The sequence below is a fragment of the Cebus imitator genome, unplaced genomic scaffold (genome assembly GCF_001604975.1).
Source record: "Cebus imitator isolate Cc_AM_T3 unplaced genomic scaffold, Cebus_imitator-1.0 Scaffold112, whole genome shotgun sequence".
Taxonomy (NCBI): Eukaryota; Metazoa; Chordata; class Mammalia; order Primates; family Cebidae; genus Cebus; species Cebus imitator.
The window spans coordinates 4562104-4577072 of NW_016107427.1; positions in this window are offsets into that span (position 1 = coordinate 4562104).

A 14969-nucleotide genomic window follows, 5' to 3' on the forward strand; every position below is an offset into this window, starting at 1 on the left:
GAGGCTGAGGTAGGAGAATTGCTTGAACTCAGGAGGCAGAGGTTGTGGTGAGCCAAGATTGCGCCATTGCACTCCAGCCTGGGTAATGAGCGAAACTCCGTCTCAAAAAAAAAAAAAAAAAAAAGCTTTTAGTTAATTGGGCACCACAAATACGTGATGATTGAAACCACATACCAACCATCTTTGCTCATCTGCCATTTTTATTTGAGCTAGCAGTTTTTAAGGTGATGGAGAAGAGGTAAATGCAGAAAAAGAAACGTTTGAAGTACCCTGCATTGATATTTCTGATAGCAATTGATAAACCAGTTTTATTTGATAATCTAAAGAGTTCAGTGTCATTGCTTTTTTTTTTTTTTTAATTCTAATGAGGCTTCTCTGTAACACTGGGGTATATTACTTTTTTAAAGTTTTATTAGCTTTCCCTGTAACGTAAACAACTGAACTGTAGATAATCAATACCGCCAAGCTGATTGGAAAATAAGGAATTAGAAGGTATAGGGATCCACAGTGGGTTGATCAGTGCTGATTCTCACCTGCTTGGGCTTGCACTTCTTGGCTTCTGATGGTTCTGTTGTCCTTTGCTGACATCCTAAACTGCCTTTCTTGGGAGCCTCTGTCTAAAGTATCTTGAACACGCTGTACCAGGAACAAATTATATGTTTTTAAATTTTTCTTCTGCTTTAACACTGTCATTTAATTTGTCACCAATTATTGGTGGTGGTTTTTTTTTAATTATTTATTTTGCCCTTCTGATTTTTTTTTTTTTTTTCCTTTTTTTTTTTTGCTTTTAGGTTTGCCCACCCCTCTCTTTTTTTAAGCAACAACAGGCTTTGTGAGGCTTATGATTGTTGCACCCTGCATCCTCTCAATCTTTGGCACATCCTCAAGATAGTAAATAGTGTGGTGGCAAAATCATGTCCCCAGTGTTTAATATTTTCCCCAGCCAGAGGCAAAATCTTGGCTTATTCGGTATGAACTGGAGCTCTCTGAACTTTGGAAGTTGAGTAGCAGGTGTTCCTCATACATCGTGTATGTGGGAGAACATTTGCCATATTGTCATAGAGGCACTTTACAAATACAGCACGGTGAAACCCTGCTGCAGCATGCATGTGGGTGTCGTGCTGTTGGCCATCAGTGTCCACAGTAGGAGAGCCGTTGGTCAGTTCATTCACCTCATGATCACGTAAGCCCGCCTTTTGTGCAGTGTCTTCAATCCCACTTGTGGTTGGTGTCATTTCCTCCAGAAAATACTTCCTGGCCCCTTCCCATCTGCTCCTTACCCCAGCCCACAGCATTTGCCCCTCTTACTTGTCCCCATAACACCCTGATACTGGCCTATCATTGGACTTGCTACTTTCTATTTCATCCATGTATGGTTTATTCTGCTAGACTAGGAGGGACCCAAGGGCAGGGGCTGTTCATGTGTTTGCAGGACCTGGTACAGGGAAGGTGCCGTTATGTATTTGATAAACACAGTGAAGAAATTTTGTCTGAGGCAACAGTCAACCAATTTATTTTTAGCTAATATTAGTAGGAAAGTTAGTGAAGATCTCTGCAAGTAGTCTCCAGATTTTGATTCACCTACACAGTAAGAGACCCATAGTGTATTTTAATTTTCATATGATTCTCAGTAAGGTCAAGGAAGAATGGAAATGTTTGAATGGCTGGTGTTAGATTGACAAGTTCCTGGAACTTTATGAATGCCAGGCGCTTGCATGAAGCCATGATTGTTTTGGATGTGTGACAATCCAATCCATGTGCATCACTGGCACTGCCAAGGTCCGCCTTCGGACACGCAGGTATAGGCAGTTGCCCAATAAACTCATCAGTGAACCTAAGAAAAGGAATAGTAACTAATGCTGAGTGGATTGTGTGTGAAGCACGGTACAGATGTGTGGTAGGATTTGTAAACCATTAACAGATCTGTTTTACTTAACTCTTTACTCCCGTTCCCCATTCTCAGGTAACCCAGTCTCCTGCAATCTGGAATATTTCTTAGTCTCTCTCTGGCCTTTATGGCCTTGATCATTTGGAAGACTGTGAACCAGTCATCTTGTAGAGTGTTTCTTAGTTGGAGTTTGTCTCATGCTTCCTCATGGCTGGACCAGCACTACGCATTTTGGGGTCAAAATACACAGAAACTATATTCTCTTCATTTTAACCTATGGATGGCATCTAATGCCTGTATGCCCTGTTGCCGATGGTATTCATTTTAATCATTTGACTAAGGTGGACTTCTGCCAATTTCTCTACTATGCTTGCCCCGCTTTGTAGTTAATAAGTATTTTGTGGGGAGATATTTTGAGACTATGTAAAATTCTACTCCTCATCTCAATTCTACCCACTAACTTTAGCATCTCTTGATGTTCCTTGCCTGAATAATTTATTTCTACAGTTGTTGCCAAATGGAGGTTTTCTCATGCCATTGTTCCCTCTTCATTTATTTGTGGGTTTTCTACTGCAAGAAAAAAATGTTCTGTAATTCCCATTAACTTACTTATTTACATGTGTATGTGTTGTGGATTCATGGATTCCTACTCTATTCAATGGTTTATAATCAATTGCCATGTGTTTAGTTTTTCTTCTTTTTATGTTCAAATTTTCCTAAATTTAGTAGTAGGAGTTTCAAACCAGGCTTCTGCAAGCTTTGACATGTCCTCTTGGCAAAGTTTGACATGTCCTCTCAGCAAAGTAAGAGAAAAGCTTAAAGACTTTGAGTTTTTTCTTAATTTTTGGCACAACAAGATGTTCCAGACTCATCTCCTTTCCCTGCCAGAGCCCTGAAACCAGCCATTTTATTTCTGCATATGTAACAAGCTATAAAATACATTGTTATTATTTTTGCTTTAAATAGTCAATTGTCTTTTAACTATATTTAATTAGTAAAAAAAAAAAGTCTTTATATTTACCTATGTAAGTTTCCATTTCTGGCACTCATTATTTTGGCTGCAGATTCAAGTTTACGTATGATATCATTTACTTCTGCTCAAAAGACATAAACGTTTCTTACAGTGTAGGTCTACTGATTCTGAATTTTTTCAGCTCGTGTAGATATAAAAAATATTTTGCCAACTTTGAAAGATATTTTTGATGGGCATAGAATTCTAGATAGCTTTTTTTTGTTTGTTTGTTTGTTTGTTTGTTTGTTTTTTTGGTGCTTTAAAAGATGTTTCTCACTGTTTCTAGCTTTATTTCCAATGAGAAATCTACTGTCCTTACCCTGGTTCCTCTGTATACAGTATGTCTTATTCACTCTGGCTGCTTTTTAAAGTTCTCTTTATTACCAGTTTTATGCAATTTGATTATGATGCATGACGTTGTATCAGGCCATTTGAAGTTGTCTCAGATCACTATTGTTCTGTGGCATTTTTCTTTTTTTTCCTCTGGGTTTCATTTGGATAGTTTCTATTGTGTGTTTTCTAGTTCACTAACCTTCTGCAATGTCTAATCTGCCACTGACCCCATCTGGTGTATTTTTCATTTCAGACATGTAGTTTTCCTCTCTAGAAGTTTGATTTGAATCTTACATATGTATTCCATGTCTCTACTTAACACATTCCGTCTTTCCTCTGGCTTCTTTAACATGTGGGATATGGTTGTTACACTTTCATAATGTCCTCGTCTACTAATGCTATCATCTAGTCCATTTCTGGGTTTGTTTTAAATTGATGTATTTGTCTCTTCATCTGGATACCTTTCTGTTTCCTCTTGGCATGTCTGGTGATAGTCTGTTGAATTGCAGACATTGCGAACTTTACCCCATGGTTGCTGGTTGGTTTTGTATTCCTATAAATATTCTGGAGCTTTATTGGGGTGATGTAATTAACTTACTTAGAAATCATTTAATCCAGGTTTTGCTTTTAAATGGTATTAAATGGGATCAGAGCAGCATTTAAATGAGGGCTAATTTTGTTCCATTACTAAGACAAGTAGACCCTGTACTCAATGCCCTTGTGTTACTTCAAGTGCTGTACGAACTCCAGGAATTGTCCCCTCTAACGCTTATGTGTTTTGGCTTTTTTTGTTTGGTTGGTTGTTTTTGTTTTTTAACCAGCTTCAAGAAGTTTCCTTACATGTTGAAGCGTCAAGGGACCTCTCTGTAGACCTCCAGAGTTCTTTCTTATTCTCTCTCTCTCTCCCCGTCCCACCGCCCCCAAACTTTCTCTTCTCCGGTACACTATGCTTAGAACCCTAGCCACCTTTCCTTCCCTGGACTCCCAGCCCCAGCTCCTCAATGCGGGAACACTGCTATTTCATCTCCTCTCTTTCTAGTCTCCCGGTGATCACTGTTCTCTGTTGCCTTATGTTCAGTGTTTGGGAAACTATTCTTTCATATACTTTGTCTGGAACTTAGTCACTTCATGCAGGATGGCAAATTGAGTCTCTGATTTCATCTTGTCCAAAGTGGAACTGAGGTTGTTATTTTGTTATGGATAAGTTAGCTAATGTGCCCTAAAGCACCTAGCCCTGTATGTCTGGGGATGCTATGCCAAAAGTTTGCCAGTGGAAAATTCTCCCAAATTCTAAGCAGCTCATTTATGAAAGAATTCAGTAGAGATTTTCTCAAACATAACAAAAAAACATTACACTAAATTCATCTCACTAAGTTCAGACTAACTATCTCTTCCTCAACTCACCTTTAGTCAGGTCTAAAAAAGCCTATGGTCACTTCAATAGCAACCATCATGAAAGTAATTATGGTGGAGGAGCGGTCAGGATAGAAAGAGACAAGTGTCTCCTGTTTGGTATGTGCATGGTCACATTTTATAAAACCATAAAATATTATAAAATAATGAGATATTTGTGACTTGGAAATTTCCTGACAACTAAGGCACCTGAAACTTTAGCTTCACAGTAAATCTGCCTATTTTATTCATTCATAGTGAAAAACCTTGGTCACAATCCAGTATATGGATTTTATAAGCTGATAATGGGTCATAATCTGCCATCAGACAGCCCTTGCATTTGGCCAGGTCTTCAGATGACCTGGGTGGCAAGGATGGACTCTACAAAACCAGGCTGGGGTGATGTCCAGCTTGCTGACTGGAGGAAGGGCCATTGCTTTGGGTTCTCAGTGTTTTGGGTGACAGATGATATGTAGTTAAAATGGCAGAAACACTAGATCCTTTCTCATGTAATAAAGACATCCAGAAGTCAGGATGCGATCTTAACTTCTACTACTTGAAACAAATCGGTGTGTAAGGAAGCAGAGATTTTGTTCTGAGGGTCTCCATTATTATTTAAAAGTAGGTTTTCATGGGCATGAAAGTTTAGTCTCCAAGTGGAGTTCATGGAACTTATTAAGAGCCAGTTTCTGTTCACAAAACCAAAGACCAAAGACAGATTATTGAATAATGTGTAAGTGTGGTGTTATAAAAGTAACATATCTGTCTGATTTTTTGTTAGGTAAAAGCGTTAAGTGCAAAATAACCTACTAGCTCTTTAAGTAAAATGGTTTATATCACTGCTGCTGGGTCTCTAAGAAGTGTTAGGCTTCATGTCCAGGCCCTATGCAGCCATATTATTTTAGAAACATTGAGTGGAAGCTATTCCTGATTTGTCAGAGTGAATAGTTTGGAAAAAGCTCTAGTCTGCCACTAAGGAAAGGCTACCAAAATTGAGGAGCTAAAGCCCCTTCTCTGGAAACTTGCTTGATGGTCCAAAGAGATACAGTTGAAGAGTTACCAGAGCTCAGGAAAAATATTAAAATTTATATAATTTGGAAATTCTGAGATTTCTGTTATTTGGAATAACCATATTTCCAATGCCAGTGCTAGGACGCAGAACTAGAAGCATATTATGTCCCCAGTAAGTGGTTTTAGTGTTTTTTCTTTTTTAATACCTTGAAGGCAGGGTCACATCATAATTTTTGTGGGTCCTAGACACTTTGGGGGATACATTTCCTCCACGAAATATATGTAAAATTATTATATTTTATAACTGCATTGATATAAGAGCAAATATAATCCAGGCTGTATTAAAAATAAACTTTTCTTCAACCTTAACAACTCATTTTTTCCCTTCTGATTTTAAATAAACTAAAACTTTGTTGTGATCCATTTAAAAAATTTTGTGATTCCCTGAATGTATCAGGGGCTATAAGCACTATGTCTACTGTGCCTAATGAATAAGTTGGCCCTGATTAAAGGAAGAAGTGAACCAGGCATGCAGCCAGCAGGGAGAAACAGATTCCAATACAGATCAATGGAAACTTGGGCTTGTAACGCTTCTGCTGGAAAAGTTGTCCAGTGGATGACAACCTCCCAGCATTCACATTTATTTTTTAGCCTGGATAACTGCGATTATGAATTCTTATTGAAATGTTTTTTAATCCTCTACAAAATAAGGGACCTTTGTAGCTGACACAGGATGAATTAGGGGCTCTGAGAAGCACTTTAGATTCTTGATAAGAGACTCTTGATGAATGCCAGACTTATAAAAGTAGGGAGTTTTCCAAGGCCTTCCTCAACTCTCCTCCAAGAAGCCAACAAAACTTGTGAGCTAGGCAGAGCTCAGTGGCCTGATGGTGGGCACTCCTAGTGTCACTGAGCACACTAAGTGACAAAGTAGGGTAGCTGAGCCTGTGACTCTCACACCAAATCGGGACCCTGCCGGGTGGGTGGGGGCTGACAAGGTGTACAGAGAAGAGTAACCACAGCTCCCTGGGAAAGGAGGCAAGGTTAGGACTTGCCTGGTGTCTAGGAACTTGGGTTTCAGGAGGTTCTTACCATCCCTGATAAGCCTAAACATGGCCAAGGCATACATTTCATGCTGAACAGCTGCTTTCCTTCCGAGTCTGGAATGTTGATGCATCCTGGGCAGAAGACACCTACATGACAAGCTCCCAGTAACGACCCTGGCAGCAAGTCTCTAATGAGCTTCCCTGGAGGCAACATTTCATGTTGCCACAAGCAGTTCCTGAAGGAATTAAATGCATCCTGTGTGACTTCACTATGAGAGGGCTCTTGGACGCTTTCAGATTTCATGCATGTTTTTTTCTTTGCTGATTTTGCCTTGTGTCCTTTTACTGCAATCAGTCACACCCAGGAGTGCAACTCTCTACCGAGTCCCAACTCATGGTTTCAAGTCCATGACATCCGTGGCTTGCAGTGAATCCAACAATAGTTGTATTTGGGGAAGCACCGCCAATTTAGACTTTCCTGATTCCAGCAAATCAAGCTAAGGGCTCACACTCAACACACAAACAAGCAAGCAAGCCTTTGAGTAAGTGTCAGCAGAAACAACCAGCAACAGAACTAGACCACCAGAAACTGCTGACATCACCACTGTCATGTGCCAGGTACAGCAGATACTTATGAAACATTTAAAGAAATGAAAATTGAAACAATAAGATGACAAGTAATTGGATATTATCAGTACTGAACAGGCAGATTTGAGAAAGGAACAAAGGGACCTCCTAAAAAAGAAAAAGAAGAGGTTTTAAGTAAGATATCTCAATGAATGAGTTAAAGAATAGATTGCATATGACTGCAGAGAACTAATGAAGAAGCAGACACATCAGGAAAAAAATTACACAGAATGAGCACAGACAGTACCAAAACTGTGAAGGAAAAGTTTGTACTTATGGGGGATTTCTGTTCTGACCAAGATAGAGTAACAAAGACTGCATATGCCTTCCTGCCTAAAACAATTAAAACAGCAGATAACATATATAAACCAATCGTTCTCAAGACATTGGACACGAGGTGATGAAGTGACAATTTTTAAATTATTTTATTTTTATTTTTTGAGAGAGCCCCACCATGTCACCTGAGCTAGAGTACAGTGGCTAGTCACTGGTGCAGTCTCACTGCACTGCAGCCTTGAAATTCTTGGGCTCAAGGAACCTTCTTGCCTCAGCCTCCCAGTATTAAATAATTTTGATGTTAGTAAAACTGTAAATATTTAGTATTATTTAATATTAATATTTGATAATAATAATTGTTAATGTGAGATTGCCATGTAATATCTCTTGACATTTTAAATAATTTTTAAAGTTATAAAAATACTTCATATTTAATATTAATATTGAGAATATCTAATATAAACTTAAAATGATTTGAGATCATCACTTGGTCAAGAGAAATTATCAAATATTGCAGCTATCTGAATTGAAAATGAGATAAGCCAGGATGGGTTTATCTCACGCCTGTAATCCCAGCACTTTGGGAGGCCGAGGCAGGGAGATCACCTGAGGTCAGGAGTTCGAGACCAGCCTGGCCAACATGGCAAAACCATGTCTTTACTAAAAATACAAAAATTAGTCTGGCGTGGTGGCACACATCTTTAATCCCAGCTACCTGGGAGGCTGAGGCAGGAGAATCGTTTGAACCCAGGAGGCAAAGGTTGCAGTGAGCAGAGATCATGCCAGTGCACTCCAGCCTGAGTGACAGAATAAGACGTCAGCTCAAAAAGAAAAAAAAAAGGGAGGAAGGGAGGGAGTTAAAGAAAGAGAGAGAGAGATAAGCAAAGAAGTAGATGTTGAAAATGCCATTGATGAGTTTATTTCCATTAAAGCCAGAAAAACAAAATTATAATAAATTTGTTTATAGTGTTAGTAAAATATTTAAACTGGAAACAATGTTATGGGTTACCTACTTTTCCATTTTTCAAGATTTTTCAACTTCTTTGATGTTCTAGAAAAAAACAAAACCATTCAAAATGTAAAACATGCATATAGGGGTACACATTTTTCCTTTTGCCTGTGATCCAGTGTGGCTCAGCTCAGCACTGGTCTTTAGTTAGAATGATGGGTTTTTTGTTTTTGATGGATGTTTTGCATTAATTTTGGCTTTTTAAAATACCGCATTAAAATATTTATCTTGAGTACCGAGTTTCTGGCATCCCCTTCCGTTTTACACCCAGGCAGTTACCTCACTCCCCTCAGCCATCTCTATTTGGAGATGTCCGCCTCCTGGGAGCAGGGAGCCTGGGCAGGGTGTCCCACCGCAGCCCATTCCCTGGCCAGATACCTGGCGACTCTGGCCAGCGTGTAAAGCAGTTTTCTTCAGAGCTCTTGAGTGTGACTGAAAGAAAGCAAGGCAGAACTTTAAATATCCACAGCTCCCTCCGTCCTGGAAGAATGCAGGGGCTTCTGGATGTGGCCATTTGTAATTTTTGGGTGGCAGGTCACAAAGACAAAGGACAAGCTGCCACAGGGACTTGGTGGTTTCCAAAGACGGAGCTGATGGCAAAGGGCCCCAGGTCACCACACAGCTACAGGCTATGTCCAGCAGGTGTGGGGGCATCACGTGGCTGGACGCAGGTGTGTGGCTGTCAAACCTGGCTCTACATACAGCCACCAGGGGAGCTGTTGAGACACAAGTTGCCATGTTCATTACAGCCCCACATGGCAGCCCTCCAGTATCCGTCATCGAACAGCAGGACGGAGGGATAAAGAGCTGTGTTCACACAGTGACTCCTGCTGGGCAGGGAGGGTGGGTTAGCTGTAGCCACATGCTGCATCCCACACCCAGAGGGCAAAAGACAGGCACAGAAGAGCGTTTGCTGCCTGATACCATTTTGTAAAGAACAAAAACAGGGCCAGGTGTGGTGGCTTCATGCCTGTAATCCCAGCACTTTGGGAGGCTCAAGTGGGTGAATCATTTGAGGTCAGTGGTTTGAGACCAGCCTGACCAACATGGTGAAGTCTCGTCTGTACTAAAAATTCAAACAAATTATCTGGGCGTGGTGGCAGGCACCTGTAATTCCAGCTACTGGGAGGCTAAGGCAGGAGAATCCCTTGAACCCAGGAGGCAGAGGTTGCAGTGAGCCGAGATCACACCTCTGCACTCCATCTAGCCTGGGCTACTGAGTGAGACTCCATCTCAAAAAAAAAAAAGAAAAGAATAAAAGCAGACAGAAGCACATATGCCATAAGGAGTCTTTGGTGGGAGCCAGGGTTCTTGACTCGAGGCAGTATAGGGGTCCTGGGTGCTAGTCACTTTCCAATTCCTAATCTGGCTACACAGGTTTGACCCACTGGGGAAAACTCACTGAGCCGAACACATGATACATGCCCATTTCTTTATGTGTATTATACTTAAAATAGCTTAAAAGTAAATATAGGGTATTCGTGTGCCCAGCCTCATTGTGGTCCAACCAGAATTTCTCAGGGTGAGCCCCAGGCATGAGAAAATTTTAGTAACTCTTTGAATGTTTCCCATAAATTTAATATATAGCCAAGATTGAGAACTGGTAATCAATCAAGGCCTGTTCTTAAACTTCCAAGTGGCTGGAACCCGGGGATCTTGCTACAGGGCGGTTCTGCTTTCCCAGGCCTGGCGGGGGCCCAGGAGTCCGCATTCCTAATCCGCTCCCAGGTCAGGCCCAGAAACAGGCCCTCAACTGAGCAGCCCTGTTAAACCATCCATTGCCTCCCCCAGGAGGGCCTGGGAACTGCATTTTTAACAAACACCTTGTTTATTCTTAGGCAAATTTGAAAGCACAGATCAAGTTCCAAATGGCTGCATCAGATGGTGAGGAGCTCCATGGCATTCACTGTCTTTCTTCAGATGAGAAAGTTGGCTTCAGGGATTTCAGAAGCTGTTTAAAAAAACAGAGAGAGAGAGAGAGAGAGAGAGAGAGAATTAAAAAAAGACATCACCAGGCAAAGGCCAAGCACATGTTTCTAGCTGGGAGGTGGCGAAGAGCAGCAGGGTTTCGCAGGTGTGACACACACTGGCCTGAGAGAAGCAGAGGACAGGACCCTGGAGAGCGGCAGCTGGAGGAGTCCCAAGGGCAGCTGGGCCCCCATTGCCTCAGGAGGGCCCCACGGGGCTCCAGGGATGATGGAGACTTATCCAGGTTCCTAGGACCAGCGAGATGGCCAGGACCATCCAGTGCCCAGCACGTAGCACATACATCTTCTCATGGGCAGGAGCTTGGGGCAGCAGGTTGGGGACAGGCATCCTTGGCGCTCAGGACTTCCATCCTCTATTCTGACTTTGCTCCTATCTCCTCAGTAAAGACAGAGGCACGCAAGGTAACATCAGTCCGCAAGGACCAGAGCAGCAGAGGCTAGAGAACCAGGACGCCTTCAGACACTACTAGAGTCAGGCCTTCGGGCCCAGGTGGACCTGCAGGAAATGCTGCCAGGGCTTGCAGGTGGCGAGTTTTCCCGCCACACGCCCGACCTTCACCTCGAGGTCAGCTGGGGAAAAGCATCCCCCAACCCCACATCTCCTCGGGACAGGGGCTCTATTCACCCATCTCCGGCCTCCAGTGACCTGGGCTAACCTGCTCCTGGGGAGCTGGTGTGGCTCTTTGATTGGCAAGTTCTGGAAGAATATTTGATGGGCATGGTTAGGAATCTGATCACTGCAGAAAGCCAGCCAGCCCCGCCAGCCCTGCCAATGCTTGGATGCCTGGATCTACCTGATTCACAACCCAACTTGACCAGGAGATCTCAGGCCATGTCCTCGACTTATATTTACAGGACAAATAGTGACAGTTTGCTTCCTGAATACTCATTACTTCACTCAGCTTATTCAACTTATCCAGTATCCAACGTCACCAGCACCCAGGTGAGGAAGAGGGGTGCGACTTTCTGGGGCCTCATGCAGGGACCTTACTATAAGTTGCAAATGAAAGGGGAAAACATAAATATCCCAATTGTCTACAAGATGATTCCAGAAATTTCAGTCTGGTCATGTTGACAGTGATCCCTAAGAACATCCTAGACCTAATCTTTAAGCAGATGGTTTGTAAGACTTGGAAAATAGTGAGGACTCAAGGGCAGTGAGGATTCACTAAAATCAGCTCCAGGTGAATGTGTCTGGTTTCCCATCTCCATGCACACCTTAGATGTGGCAGCCCCCGGCAGAGCCCATGACCCCCTCCCCTTCCCCCCCAGCCTGCATTTCCATGAAGCACGTCACACCCAACCCATGGATGAGACCTGGCAGCGTCTCCCGGCTCCTCCCCCTGCCTCACCCTCCCCAGTTCCCAGCAAGTGCTGTGAGTCTCCCTCTCCTCTCTCACCAAAAACCCTTTCCCTTACGGAACTCTGCTGCCCTACCCTAAGCCCAGTCTAAAGCATCCTCTGCAGAGTGCCCTAGGATAGGACTTCCCAAATTTTAATGTGCATTCGAACACCCTGAGCTCTTATGAAAATGCAGGGTTTGGTTCTACAGGGCCAGGGCGAGGCCTGACACTCTGTATTTCCAGCACGTTCCCAGAGGGTGTGGAAGCTGCTGTCCTGGCCCACACACCAGATAGCGAGGCTGTCAGGAACACACACACTTGATGGTGGCTCTTCCTTACTTGATCCGAGGGCAGGGGTTCCCCATCCCCTCTGAGTGAAACAATTCTCTCCAAGGCCACTTTGTGCTTTGACCAGGAAATGCCTTCAGTTCCAAACTTATCTCAACCAGGTCCAATCAGACATGCTGGATATCCGGTCAGATCCTCCAGAAGCACCGGCCCAGCCTCTACGGAGCCCAGCCTCCTGGCATTTCCTGGCCTTTGAACTCATTGCCCCTGCAACCTAGAATGTTTGTCTCCCTGGTTCCCCCACTTCCTCTTCAAGATCCAGTCCAACCTTCCCCTGACCTGCCCCAGGGGACCGGGCTGTCTTTCATCCATGACACAGGCTCTGGGAAATGCTTCGTGGCCCTCACCACGTGGGCTGAGATGGTTCTGGGTGCCTGGCTGCATCTCCCTGGACTGTGAGCTCCCTGTGACCGCAATAGCCACTTTCCTCAAATAAGAGCTTGGTGAGTTCTGGGAAGTGATTCCAGGAACAGGTCTGGGCTGGGAGGAGGGAAACTGGGAAGAAGGGAACTGGCACCGGGTTATTAGGCTGTGGGCAGCGGGGATTCCCTGCTGCCTGCTGGGGACCCTGGGGACCCACGGAGAAGCCTCTGAGAAGGGAGGGGGATTCACTGTCCCCTGCTGGGGACCCACAGAGAAGCCTCTGAGAAGGGAGGGGGACTCACTGCTGCCTCCTGCTGGGGACCCTGGGGACCCACGGAGAAGACTCTGAGGAGGGAGATACAAGCGACAGGTGTTTGTCCTTCATCTCCTGTCATTCGCTGGCCAAGGCTGGCCCAGGGGAATTAATGTTTCATCATTTCAAGATCTACCTGTGCCCTAGAATGGTGACACCAGTCCCACGCAGGGGCAGTAGGGAAACCCGAGGCAGGAAGCAGGATGTACCTGGGGCTGTGGAGGAACAGGGCTGCCAGGCCCCACCTGAGCACTGCCGGGTGCCAGAGCAGGGCTGAGGCAGAAAGGTGAGTCAGGAGGACACAAAGTGGGGCCTAAAGCCTCCAACAAGAAGGAAGGATTGCAGCCCTTCTCAGGCATGGCCCGGAACAGGGACTGCACCTGCGTCCGTGGCTGCTGGCTGCGCTCCAAGGAATGGCGAGTGAATGAAGGAATGAATGTGTGAGCAAAAGCAAATAGCCTCCTGTTCTTTGTGGCTGCAACTTCCAGAATGATAACCCAGGAAATGATTGTCGTTTAGCAAGCAGGGTCCTGATGCACTTGTGGGCAGACGAAGCCGCGTGCAGGAGGCGTTCAGCTCCGCAGCTCCCGGCCCCTAAAGAACAGGCCTCAAGAACGGGACTGGGGACCACGTCCTTCCCAGCCAGCTCTCTTCATCTTTCCCATGCCTCGTCCAATGCCAACGTCTATTTCTTAACAAAAACTTTGAAGTTCTGCTGATGCTGATCAAAGCTGATCAAAGTGGCAGATAAAAGCTGGAAGAATATCAATTATCTCATGGCAAAGTCTAAGTTAAAAAGGAAAACTAACTTATTGGAGAAGAGGCTCTGCTTCCAGAAAAGACTCTGCACAATGACTTTCCACACAGCCTGGGAAGTTAGGGTCTGCCGGCTGAGGCCGTGGGGTCCGTCTGACCCTCGGTGTGTTCGGACACATGAAACACCTTCCCAGGCGTGTGAGAAACAGCGTCTTGGCACACAGGTGTGGGGGCAGGCTGGGCTCGGGAACGCGCTTGAACTGGGATGAGAAAGAGCAGGAATGCAGCAGGCCAGGAGTGACCAGAGGCAGCAGGAGGAGCAGCAGGGTGCAGCCCAGCTCTCGGCCGGTGACCCCTGGGGCGCTGGCACAATCTGTAGAGCCGGAGGGTTCCTGGTACTCCCTTTCTCAGCAAACATCTGGCTCTTACCTAATTTTATTTTCTGTAATAATCCAGATGCTTTGGTTTATATGTCATGTCTTTCTATCAGGAGCCTTATCAAAGTAAACCAAATATAAACCAGAACAACTCAAAATCCAAGAACTGGCTGGGCACGGTGGCTCACGCCTGTAATCCCAGCACTTTGGGAGGCTGAAGTGGCTGATCACTGAGGCCAAGAGTTTGAGAGCAGCCTGTCCAACTTAGTGAAACCCCGTCTCTACTAAAAATACAAAAAGTAGCTGGGGGTGCTGGTGCACGCCTGTGATCCCAGCTACTTGGGAGGCTGAGGCAGGAGAATCACTTGAACTCGAGAGGCAGAGGTTGCAGTGAGCCTAGATGGTGCCACCGCACTCCAGCCTGGGCAACAGAGAAAGACCCTGACTCAAAAAAATTAATAAAAATAAAAATCCAAGAACTGATCAAAACCAATCAGGAGCAGGCCCTTGAGGCAGAACGGCTGTGAATCAAGAGGCATCTGGGGAAACTGTCTAATGGCTGCCAACCACAGTGACCTCTTAGGTTAAACTCCGACTGATATGAAAGGAGGAGTTTATTCCACACTTTAAACTAAAGGGGGTCTTGGTAAAATAACAAAGTCTTTTAAGATCAAAATATTCTTCACACAAATCAACTCTACACTGGACCTTATTAAAAGCAGAAGCTATTTCATTCATATCAACTCAGGGAAAGTCTTCCCACACAGCGCTGAAATAAGGTTTGGTTTTTTTCTCCTCATCAACTAACTTCATGCAAGTGCAGAGACTGCTCGGAGTCCCTGGAAATGCCCTTGTCCCCGTGTGCCTGTCTCGGATGCCGAATGTCC